The sequence below is a fragment of the Bos indicus genome, chromosome 16, assembly GCF_029378745.1.
Source record: "Bos indicus isolate NIAB-ARS_2022 breed Sahiwal x Tharparkar chromosome 16, NIAB-ARS_B.indTharparkar_mat_pri_1.0, whole genome shotgun sequence".
Lineage (NCBI taxonomy): Eukaryota > Metazoa > Chordata > Mammalia > Artiodactyla > Bovidae > Bos > Bos indicus.
This window is the reverse complement of record NC_091775.1, coordinates 71,912,330-71,923,516: the sequence shown is the minus strand read 5'-3', so window position 1 is coordinate 71,923,516 and position 11,187 is coordinate 71,912,330.

Below are 11,187 nucleotides of genomic sequence, written 5' to 3'. Positions count from 1 at the left end.
TGTGATACACTTGGGCCCAGATGGACTTTCAGGAGCACTACCTCACCAGTCACCTCGGGGAGGACTCATCCCCATCCTTACTAAGGTCCAGGTTTGACCTTTGCTTTACTCTTTGGTGTGTCCAGACTAACAGCGGACTCCTGGGTCCCAGCCAAGAAGCTGAGAGCTTACTGGCCATCCGAGAGGAGTGCGTCTAGACCTTATCAGGCAGGACTCTGTGGCCTGGAATTCAAGAAGTTGTTCATGTTGCCAAGGCGGTCTCTTCTGGAACATTTTGCCTTGAAACAGATGATGTGTGAATGAATAATAATGGTTACAAGTCCTTGGGGACCCCCGAGAGATGACTTTCCTTTACGTGCCACCAACTGCCAACATCACCGAGCAAAGGAAGGGTTAGGATTCCGTTTCTTAGAGCCCCATCTCTGCAGGGTGAGCGAGGTCTCCAAGCCCAGTCCCTGGGGACTTTTCAGGACTCCTGTTTCCCCCACTTCTCTCTCTTCTCCCCTCGCCTCCATCACAGCACAGTTTCCCATCAGGGTCTTAGGATCCCCACTGCTGGGGCAGTTCTGCCTCTTGCCCTGCTCTGCACGTCAAAGACCACCTCCCACACCCCAGCAAGGGTCTTCTCTGAATAAGACTGTCTCTCATCACCAGATTCCAAGTAAGCCTCTGTCAGGGCTGAGCACACAGAAATCTGGGCACCTCAGACGCACTCTGCTGGAGGTGGGGGCTGGCAGGAGAGGTGCAGGCAGGGAGGGGATACAGCCTGGCCTGAGGATTTGTACCACTGGCCTCTATAGGACACACACATCCCTGGAGCCCAAAGCCTGCTGCCCCATTTATCCCTTCTCCCACATTTGCTTATCATGTCTTCTTCACTTTAAAGGTTTATATCCTCATACAAGACTCAGCCGGGATGCACCTCTGCCAAGAAGCCTTCCCTTCTGGGATCCCGTAGAGCTTAGCGCACACCTTACAACTGCCGGGTTTTTAAAAACATTTTTATGGTACTTATTTGGCTGCACCAAGTCTTAGTTGGGGCATGCAGGATCTTTGATCTCCGATCTCCGTTGTGGCACTAAGGATCCTTCACTTGTGGTATGTGGCATCTAGTTGCCCGACCAGCGATTGAACCTGCAACCCTCTCCCCTCCCCTTGCCCCCCACTGTGCATTGGGAACTCAGTCTTAGTCTTCCACTGGACCACCAGGGAAGCCCCTGTAACTGCCTTTTGATGAGATTGTCTCCTCCAAACATGAAAACATCCAGGGTGGCCAAACTTGCCGGACTTCTTGGGTTTTACACTGAAACTCTCACGTCCCAGGAAACCCCTCAGTCCTAAGTAGACCTGGGGGACAGAGTTGCACCAGCCTCTTAGGCGAGAACCCCTTCCAGCAGAGGACCCCAGGTCTAGTGGGGAGGTCACGCATCACCCTGGAATGAAGCAGGAGGAAAGGACCCATGACCTATACCCAGGACTGTGAAAGTGAAAAGTGTTAGCTGCTCAGTCGTCTCTGACTTTTTGTGACCCCATGGACTGTAGCCCACCGGGCCCCTCTGTCCATGGGATTCTACAGGCAATAATACTAGAGTGGGTTGCCATTCCCTTCTCCAGGGGATCTTCCCAACCCAGGAGCTGAAATGGGGTCTCCCATATAAGCAAGCCTTAGGAGAAGTGAAGGTAAAGGAAAGGTGATGGGAGGTGGATGGGGGCTGGGTTCTTAAGCACACAGGTTCAAGTTCAACCTCTCAGAGGGGACACTCAGCTCCTGGCCTATGCTAGGTGGTGGTGTAATTCATGAAGTCCTTCCCCAGATCTAAGTTCCCCCAGCGAGCAGCAGCCCCTCCACACTCCCCCAGGGGGAGCACAGTCAGGTCCTCCTCCCTCCGCGTGCTCCCGGCTGCCCAGGCCTCCCCTGCAGGTGGTGCTGAGCCAGCTCCCGGCCCATAACCGGGACGAAGAGGCTTAAAGCTGGACAGGCCGGAAGCAAGGCCCTGGAGCGGGGAACCTCATTCTCCATTTGGAAGACTATTAAGTATTGAATGTCCCATAACGGAGATCAGTGGAGCTGACCAGCCCACAGAGGAGCTGGCCGAGGGGTGTGACCAGCAAGCCAGCTCCGAGAGGTGGGGTCGTGCAGAGGGCACCCTGCCTGGGTCCCAGCCTGGACAGATGACCCCCAGACTCACACACCCCATGTCCTTCAGGCTTCTACTCACCACCTCATAAGCTTCCTGGAGAAAAACTAAGGGTCTGAATAAAGCAGTCTCACCCTCTACACTGACTTCCTTCAAAAGGCCGCTCCTCAAAGCCCCAGGCTCTGGCAAGCATGGCCTACTGGGGCTCTGTCAGCAGACAGAGGCTTCTGGGGACAGCAGCTTCCAGGCCTCACGTGGGCCTGCAGCTGCACAGGGGAGCAGGCTGCCCCACGGCCGGTGGGGAAGCCGTCCAGGCAGGGGTTGGTCCCGCTGGCCTCCGTCCGGGGCAGCGGAGGTAGTCGCTGCCTTGAGGCTGCAGTGTGCTGTTCACTTCTCACGCGTCGCTTCCCAGTCTGTCAGCTCAGCACACGTGGTGTCAGCTCTCAGTGCGGACTCGGCTCTCTCCCCTCGGCTCTCGGCCAGGCAAGCTGCCCCGAGCCATCCCCAACAGCGGGTGCAAGGACTTAGCCTCCAGGGGGCAGCCCTCCAGCAGCAGGGCTGACACCAGTAGACCAATCCCGCCCGCTGAGGCCCATCCTTCAGGGCTCCTAGGAGATGCTGAGCCCCAGCTCTGCACAGTGGGAATCCACTCCATAGTACTTTTTTTTTTTTTTTCCTGCCGCACTGTGAAGCATTCCGGACCTTAGTTCCCTGACTAGGGATCAAACCCATGCTTCCACTGCCGGAAGTCCAGTCTTAACCACTGGACCGCTATGGAAGTCCCCCATAACACATCCTTGAACTGTGCGAGCCCATGGATCATTTCCAAAATGTGGGTCCCTGCACACAAGCCCCTGCTCCGTTTTTGCTTTTGGGGGAGAACCCTGGTTAAGACAAAATTTACTTCCTAAGACATTGACACAATCCCCTTATGCCAAACTTAGGTTTACTAACTACATCTGACCATTGTATAGCACTTTACAGTTTATGAACCTCTCATTCCAGTGACCATGGCTTACAAATCACTCCCAGAACTTAGTGGCACGAACCGGCTATTTTTGGTGCTCAGAGATTGTGTGTGAGGAACTCTGACAGAGCACAGTGGGAACCACAGGGGCCGTGGTGTGAACCAGCTATTCTTAGTGCTCAGAGATTGAGTGTGAGGAACCCTGAGAGGGCGCAGTGGGAACCACAGGGCCTGTGGTGAGCCTGACTGCCAGCAGGAGCTCCGGTCCTCTCCACGTGTAACTTCTCACAGCGCGGTGGCCAGGTTGAGCCTCCTTTTATTACCCAGCCTCAGCACCAGACAGCGTGACTTCTACTTGCCAAGGCAGACACAGAGTTCCACCCTGGCTCAAGGGGGCAATGGGCCATTTTGGGAAAATACAATCTGCGATCATTCCTCCCATGTGATCTCATTAGATTCTCGGAGATGAGATGGTGTCTGCATTTTGGTTTGCAGTACTTAGCTTGGTGCCTGGCAAGCAGCTGTAAGTTCCATTATAGAGCAAATCATCTCGTGGGGAGATAGGGTTTAGCATCAGACTGACCCGGTTTGAATCCTGATTTCATGACTTCCTACCTGTATGATCCTGGAGGAGTTATTCAGCTTCTCTGAGCCTCCGTTTCCTAACCTCCGTTTCCTAACCTTTAAAATGGGGGTGGGGGTGGGATCCAGTATACCTGTTTCACAAGGCTTCTAGGATTAGGCTTGGTCGCATACGTGCATGAGGTGTGCACGTACGTGAGAGTGCACTCCTGACACTGGGTGGTATCACTTTGTCTCCCCGTGTCCATCCCCTTCTACCCCCACCTTAAGGACAATGGCCTCTTGGACTTTCTGGAAGGATCATGGATCGAGGTGAGAGCAAACTTTAACTGTGTGTCTGGGGTCTTGGGAACAGGCTCGGGTTGAAGAAGTCAGGCTGACCAGCTATGGCACTTTCTGTCTCTCTGTCTCCCCTTTCCCGGGACACTAATTGCTCAGCTCAGAACTATGAGCAGCAACCCAGCTCCACTGATGGAATCTGCCTCCAAGAGCTCAGACTCTGTGGTTCCCCGGAAGCCTTGGAGATTCTCCCAGAGTCCCAAGGGCAAGGGGGAGTCGTGCCCCTCCCTATCCGCTCCTGCCAGGGCATTGTGTGGACTCCAGGCATGCTGCCAGAGGCCTGATGTCAGGTGTGCCTGGGGGTACCTGCTGTGGTGCAGCTGTCCCACCCCCCCTCCACCTGATGCCCTGGGGCCCTGCCCAGCTTCCACCCTCGCCCACACTGCCGAAGTTAAGTGACTTCAGTTCTCGAAGGTGCCTCACTCACAGTCTCCCCTGGCCCCTTGCCCATGCTGGTCCCTCTGCCTGGAATGCTCTTACGCCTTGTCCACGTCGCCTGCAAAGCCTTATCCTGGCTGAGATGTCCTCTCATCAAGGGAGTTTTCCTGGATCCCTCTCTGCCAAGATGGTACCCATGGTACCCTGTGGAAGCATCTGTGTTTAGTTTGTCCATCTCTCCACCAGGCTGAGATGCACTCACCCCGTTCTCAGCTCTCTCCCCTACCTGGCCCACCACACAGCACCTTCTGTGTTTGATGAAATGAATGGGTGAGTGAATGGATTGGTGTTCCCACACCTGGGGCACCCCTCCCCTTGGTATGCCCCGCCCCAGGGATGTAGATCTGAATCCTGGACCCACTCCTGAGGCCTCACGACAGCTCCTACCTCCCATCAAGGTCTCCAGAGCCCACTGGGCATTGCTGCTTCCCAGGTCCCTCCTTGACCCACCACACCTGCGCCTGTCCACAGGCTTGTCATGTGGGAACATGTAAAAATAGTCAGTGGTTCCCCTGGCAACAACCGCAGCAGATGGAAACCAGCGTGGACAGTCTCAGAAAGCCTGAGGGTGGAGGGAAGAAGCCGGGCCCTGAGTGTTGGTGTCCAGTGCGGGCTGGGCAGGGCCCATTGAGCTGCCCCTCCTCTCAGAAATCCTGAGGACCACCCACTCTGATGCCCAAAGGGAAGAAATGCATGAAGGAGCTGCCCCTCTGCCCAGACTACCCACCCCTGTCTGTCCCCACACAGCTGCCCTGTCCCTGCCCCATGGGTCACTGGGGGTCCTCCATCGGCTGCGCCCCCACCCCCGTCCAGGACCTCTCATGGGGGACTGCCCGCAGGAGACCCAGTCCTGCTGCCGGAGGCCTAAAATCACACGTGCCCATCATGTGCTGAGCTCACCCCAGGCCTCACCTGCACTGTTCAGGTCTCTGCCCAGGACTTCAAAGCCCACCCTCCAGCCAGGTCCGCGACCTTGTTCCTGCCAAAACCTCCTCTCTGCTCCGTCTAGGCCATGCCTGTGACCCCACCGCTCTCGAGTGGCCCCTCCAGGGGGACAAGAGGACTTGGGGCTCCTGCTGACTTGAGGTTCTGGAAGCCCCTGGGGTGTGGGAGGCAGAGTCAGGAGCTGCAGAGGGTGCTGGGAAAGATCTGGAAAAGCATGGCCGAAGGGTGAAGCAGCGTGTGCGGCAGAGAGACTGAGGGAAGCTGGGCTGCGGTGGAACCAAGAGAGGGAAGAAGAGGGGCAGCTGAGAGGGGAGGGTGAGAGGCAGAGCCTGGAGAGTAGCCGGAGGTGGGAAAGCGGATGCTCTCAGCCCGGGAGGTGCGCTGGGGTGTGTGGCCTGTCAATCACGCTGCTCCCCTTCTCCCCACTCCTGAGCATGACTCCCCCACCCCCCTTTCCTCTCTCTCCTGGGGTACTGAGTTTGTGGAGGTGACCACAAACTTTGGTCACCTCCACGGAGACAAGCCCACCCCGTGCACGCCCCTCCCGGCTGGACCTGGCCTCGAACCTCCTCTGCACACTCACCCCGTTGGTCACTGATGCTGGGGCCCCACTCGCCTCTTGTTCACTGCTGTCGGTGACAATCGTGAGTGGCACTTCACTGAGCCAGGCGTGAGCTATGCACTGGGTATTCGCCTCTTTGTCTGATCCTCTGCAAGGAGGTAGTAACATGTCCTGGGTGATGAACTGGGTCTCAGGAAGGCTAAGGAAACTGTCAGGGAAATCACACCTCTGACAGTCAACTAACGGGTGGAGAACTGGGATTCCAATACAAGTCCTATTTCCACCCTACGCTCTTTCCACGCAGCCTCATTCTACCTGAAAATAAGTCTTCCAGAGGAGGCTGACCTCCGGGCAGGTAGAATTAGAATGCAAAATGCTAGGCTGGGGGCTTCCCAGGTGGCTCAGTAGGTAAAGAATCCGCCTGCAATGCAGGAGATGATGGTTCATCTCTGGGTCAGGAAGCTCCCCTGGAGGAGGGCATGGCAACCCACTCCAGTATTCTTACCTGGAGAATCCCGTGGACAGAGAAGCCTGGCGGGCTACCGTCCATAGGGTCACAAAGAGTCGGACACGACTGAGTGACTTAGCATGCACACACATGATTGGCTACAGGCAGAGATTCTCAAATCCTTGAGGGTCTCTTGAATGCGACTTGTGGACTACTGACATGTGTTACAGGTTCAGGGTGCTGAGCCCTGGGGCTTCACCCAGAGGAGGCGGCGGGGGCCAGGCCACGCGGGAGCTCCCAGCCTGGTGGTGGCTGCTACAAACCACTCCAGAGACAGGAGACGCTACCGATGGTCCTGGGGCCAGTGGTGCCCACCTGAGGTCAGCTAAGCGGTTCTGGGCTGCTTGGGGTCATCACCCCCGAATCCTGGTGCTGCCGCCCGGGGCTCTGAGGTAAGGATTGGAGCTGGATTCTCTCACTATCGATAATGAGGATTCTCTCATTATCGGATCTCTGAGCTACCTCTGATGATTCCTCGCCTAAGCCTTCTACCCTGTTTTCCCAAATAGCCATGACCCTCCCTCTAACCATCAGCCATAACCCTCTCTCTGATCCATATCACTCCACACTCTCACCATTCCCACAGGGCATAGGCAGTTTCCTTTCCACAGTTTATTAATGACACTGGACTTCACACATCCATCTACCAACCAACAGTTCAGTTCAGTTCAGTTGTTCAGTCATGTCCAACTCTTTGTGATCCCATGGACTGCAGCACACCAGGCCTCCCTGTCCATCACCAACTCCTGGAGTTCACCCAAACTCATGTCCATTGAGTCGGTGATGCCATCCAACCATCTCATCCTCTGTCGTTCCCTTCTCATCCCTCCTTCAAACTTTCCCAGCATCAGGGTCTTTTCAAATGAGTCAGTTCTTCACATCAGGTGGCTAAACACGTGCCTGCTATGTGTCCAGGGCTGTGGTAGGCCTGGTGATAGGCTGGGGGCAGGATGAGGTGAAGGAAAGAAGCCAGGAAAACAGGCAAGACCCTGCTCTTACAGGTCCCCGAGGAGGAGAGCGGTGGGCTGAGTTGCAAAGAGGACCAGGAATGCGTGATCTTCCAGGACGCTAGCCACCGCGTCCTGAACAGGACAGGCTGGGGCATGAGGTTGTGCTGAGGTGTTGGGCTTTTTATGCTCCAGTTCTGGCCCAACCACCCACCACTTGCATGGGATGGTAGTGCCCCCTGGTGGTTGATTCGTGAAACTCTCCAGCAGCTGTTTTGCAAAGCCCTGAGGATTAAGCTCCCCTCAAGAACATCTATTTTTGGTTCCCAATTTTTCCATAATGAAATGCTAACAGGAGCAGCCAAAGGGCTTCTCAAAGGACTCAGAGGCTGCCTGCTGAAGCCCCACATTCTCCGACTGCCTGCTCCCCGGGGGTCAGAGCTGTCCTTCATTCCCAGGTCCAGTTTCTCCCTTCCATTCAGTTTGACTCAAGGGTCCTGGGGCAGCGGCCATATGTCCACTTTGCCGAGTGTGAGCCTGGCCTCAGGGGGAAGACCGTGTACACATTCAGAGTGACGTGTTGGAAAGAACACTGGATCCGGGATCAGAAGGCTTGGATGCTCGCCCCACGTCAGTCGCTAACTAGTGATGAGATAATCAAGACAATAATAGCTATGTTTATTCAGTATTTACTGAGTCAGGTGTCGCACCAAGAGCTTTATGTACGTTTCTGACTGATCCGTACAGCAAACCTCTGAGGTTGGGATTATTACTATTTCCATTTTACAAGTGAATAAATCACGGCACAGAGAGGTTAATTAACTTCTCCAAGCTCACAGAGTGTGCGGCAGAGTCAGGACTTAAGTTCTTGGCAGGATCCACAAATTGGTCTTTTTATTTTATTTACTTTTTTTTTAATTTACTTTTTTTTTTAACTGATATTTTTGATGTGGGCCATTTTTAGTCTTTATTGGATTTGTTATAATACTGCTTCTGTTTTATGTTCTGGTTTTTTGGCCATGAGGCATGTGGGATCTTAGTTCCCCGACCAGGGATTGAACCTGGAGCCCCTGCGTTGGAAGGTGATGTCTTAACTTCAGGACCAGCAGGGCAGGTCTCAGAGTGGTGTTCTTAAATGTCCCCCAGGTAGTTGTGTTGTGGAGCCGTCTTCGGAATCTATGGGGTCTCATCAGTTCTCACATTCAAGCAGTCCAATGCCTTTGGAGGGTCAGGAGGTGAGGCGATGATGCGGAAGAAGCCTAGGCTCGGCCCTCATCCCCCTGCACGTACAGGTGTACCACAAGCCTGGTAGAAACGCCGCAGAGGGCAGGACAGTCCTCGGCCCACCGTGCTCTCAATCTGGAAATGGTCTGTGGGACAGGAGAGGAACTGCCTCTCTCGACATTCTTCTCGGAATTGGCGATGCCACCCACGCCACTAATTCATAGATCCATCATCCATCAGTTCATCGCGGTTCATCTAGAACCACTTGATATTGTGAAGTCGAGTCATTTGACAGACACTTACAGAGACCTACTACGTGCCGGGCACTGGGCCAGATCCTGAGTCTGCAGACATGAAGGGGCTGACATGACCCTGCCCTTGGGGGTCTGCTGTCTAGGGGAGGAGACCGGCAACACACCTCAAAAAACAGAACTCCCCCCATGACAGGTGCTCCGAAGGGGATGGAGAGCAGTAGGGTGGCAGAGGGACTCATCAGACGGAACAGGCTGGGGAGGCCTCCACGAGGAGGCGATGTTTAAACGGAGTCCAGAAGAACACTTTTAGCCCATACCTCCTGTTGGTAGGGGCTTCCCTGATAGCTCAGTTGGTAATCTGCCTCCAACGCAGGAGACCCCAGTTCGATTCCTAGGTCGGGAAGATCCACTGGAGAAGGGATAGGCTACCCACTCCATTATTCTTGGGCTTCCCTTGTGGCTCTGCTGGTAAAGAATCCACCTGCAATGCAGGAGGCCTGGGTTTGATCCCTGGGTTGGGAAGATCCGCTGGAGAAGGGGCTGGAGAAGGGAAAGGCTCCTTTGGGTATTCTGGCCTGGAGAATTCCGTGGACAGTATAGTCCATGGGGTTGCAAAGAATCAGACATGACTGAGTGCTTTCACTTTCAGTAGAGGAGTCTCCCTGTGTTTCCTGTGTAATGAGCAATTTAAATGCAGAGGATTCTCTCCCAGGACAGGGGTGGGCACTTCCCCACCATCGGCCAAGATGTCCCTCCAGAGATGGAAATGTTGAGCTTCCTTTTAATACAGGATCTCAAACCAGGGGGCTCTTTGGGGCTGGGGAGGTAATGGGTCCAGGGGCAGACAGTTCAGAATCAGAAAAGTACCCCCCACCCCAGTCAAGGGCATGAGATTGGCTGACTTGGTTCTGACACTCAAGGGGCGTGACCCACAGTCCAGGCTGCAGGGAGAGAGCTTGCGGTTTCAGTGTGTGTGTATCTGTGTGGTATGTACCTATATGTGTGTACTTGTGTATCTGTGTGTGTATCTGTTTCTGTGTATGTACACAGCTCTGTCTGTGGTGTGTATCTGTGTTTGTGGTGAGGGTATATGTGTGTGTGTGTTGGTGTGTCTGTGTGTGTGTACATCTGTGTGTGTGTGACGTGAGTGCCTGTGTGTACCTGTCTGTGTCTGTGTGTATGTGTATTTCTCTGTGTATACTGTGTACATATCTGTGTGTATCTGTGTGTGTTGTGTGTGTGTACATCTGTGTGTGTGACATGTGTGTGCCTGTGTGGACCTGTCTGTATCTATGTGTACGTATATATCTCTGTGTATAGTGTGTGCATATCCGTGTGTGTACTGTGTGTGTATATCTATGTATGTATCTCTGTGTGGTGTGTGTAAATGTGCATATCTGTGTATATCTGTGTGTATATCTACATGTGTAGCTGTGTTCGTGTATATCTATGCGTGCATCTATGTATGTGGTGTGTGTATATCTGCATATCTGTGTATATCTCTCTGTGTGTGCATATCTGTGTGTGTATCTATGTGGGTAGCTATGTGCGTGTATATCTATGTGTGTATCTCTGTGTGGTGTGTGTATATGTGCATATCTGTGTATATCTATGTGTATATCTACATGTGTAGCTGGGTGCATGTATATCTATGCGTGTATCTATGTGTGTGGTGTGCGTGTATATCGATGTGTGCACACCCACACGTGCAGGAGAACAGGTTTCCCCTCTCGGTATGCTGGTTTTCTGTCTGTCCCCTTTCTGAGGCGCGGAGTCTGGGACTGGCACGCAGCTTCTGGCTTTGGCGGCGGCTCGCGATTCGCCTCTCTGCGGGTAGGAGGCGCTGGAAGCGGCCTGGCGTGCTGGAGGGAGCCCGGCTCCTGGCTCCCGGTCCTAGGCGCGAGCCGCGCAGCTGCCCCGCCTTCTCCCCGCGGAAGCCGGGCTCCTCCCCGCCGCCGCAGCGAGTCCAGGCTGCAGGACCAGCGTCGTCGCCCTGCCTGCCACCCCAGAGAAGGCCCACCAGCCGACCCGCCCCCACCTCAGAAGTCTGGGCCCAACCCTGCCCGGGAACCCCTGCTCCTGGGTTCTAACGATTCCGTATGCTGCCCTCCCTGGGCTTCCCGCGGCCGCCACCCGCCTCCTACACGGTTAGGTTCTCCTCACCGGGCTCAGGTGGCCCAGCTCCTGTCCTGGCCTCTGGGGGCCTTTCGGGCCCTGGAAAGATCAAAAGCAGGTGCCCCTGCAGGTGGTTATTAATTGCTCCCTGTTGAGAAAGGGGCCAGC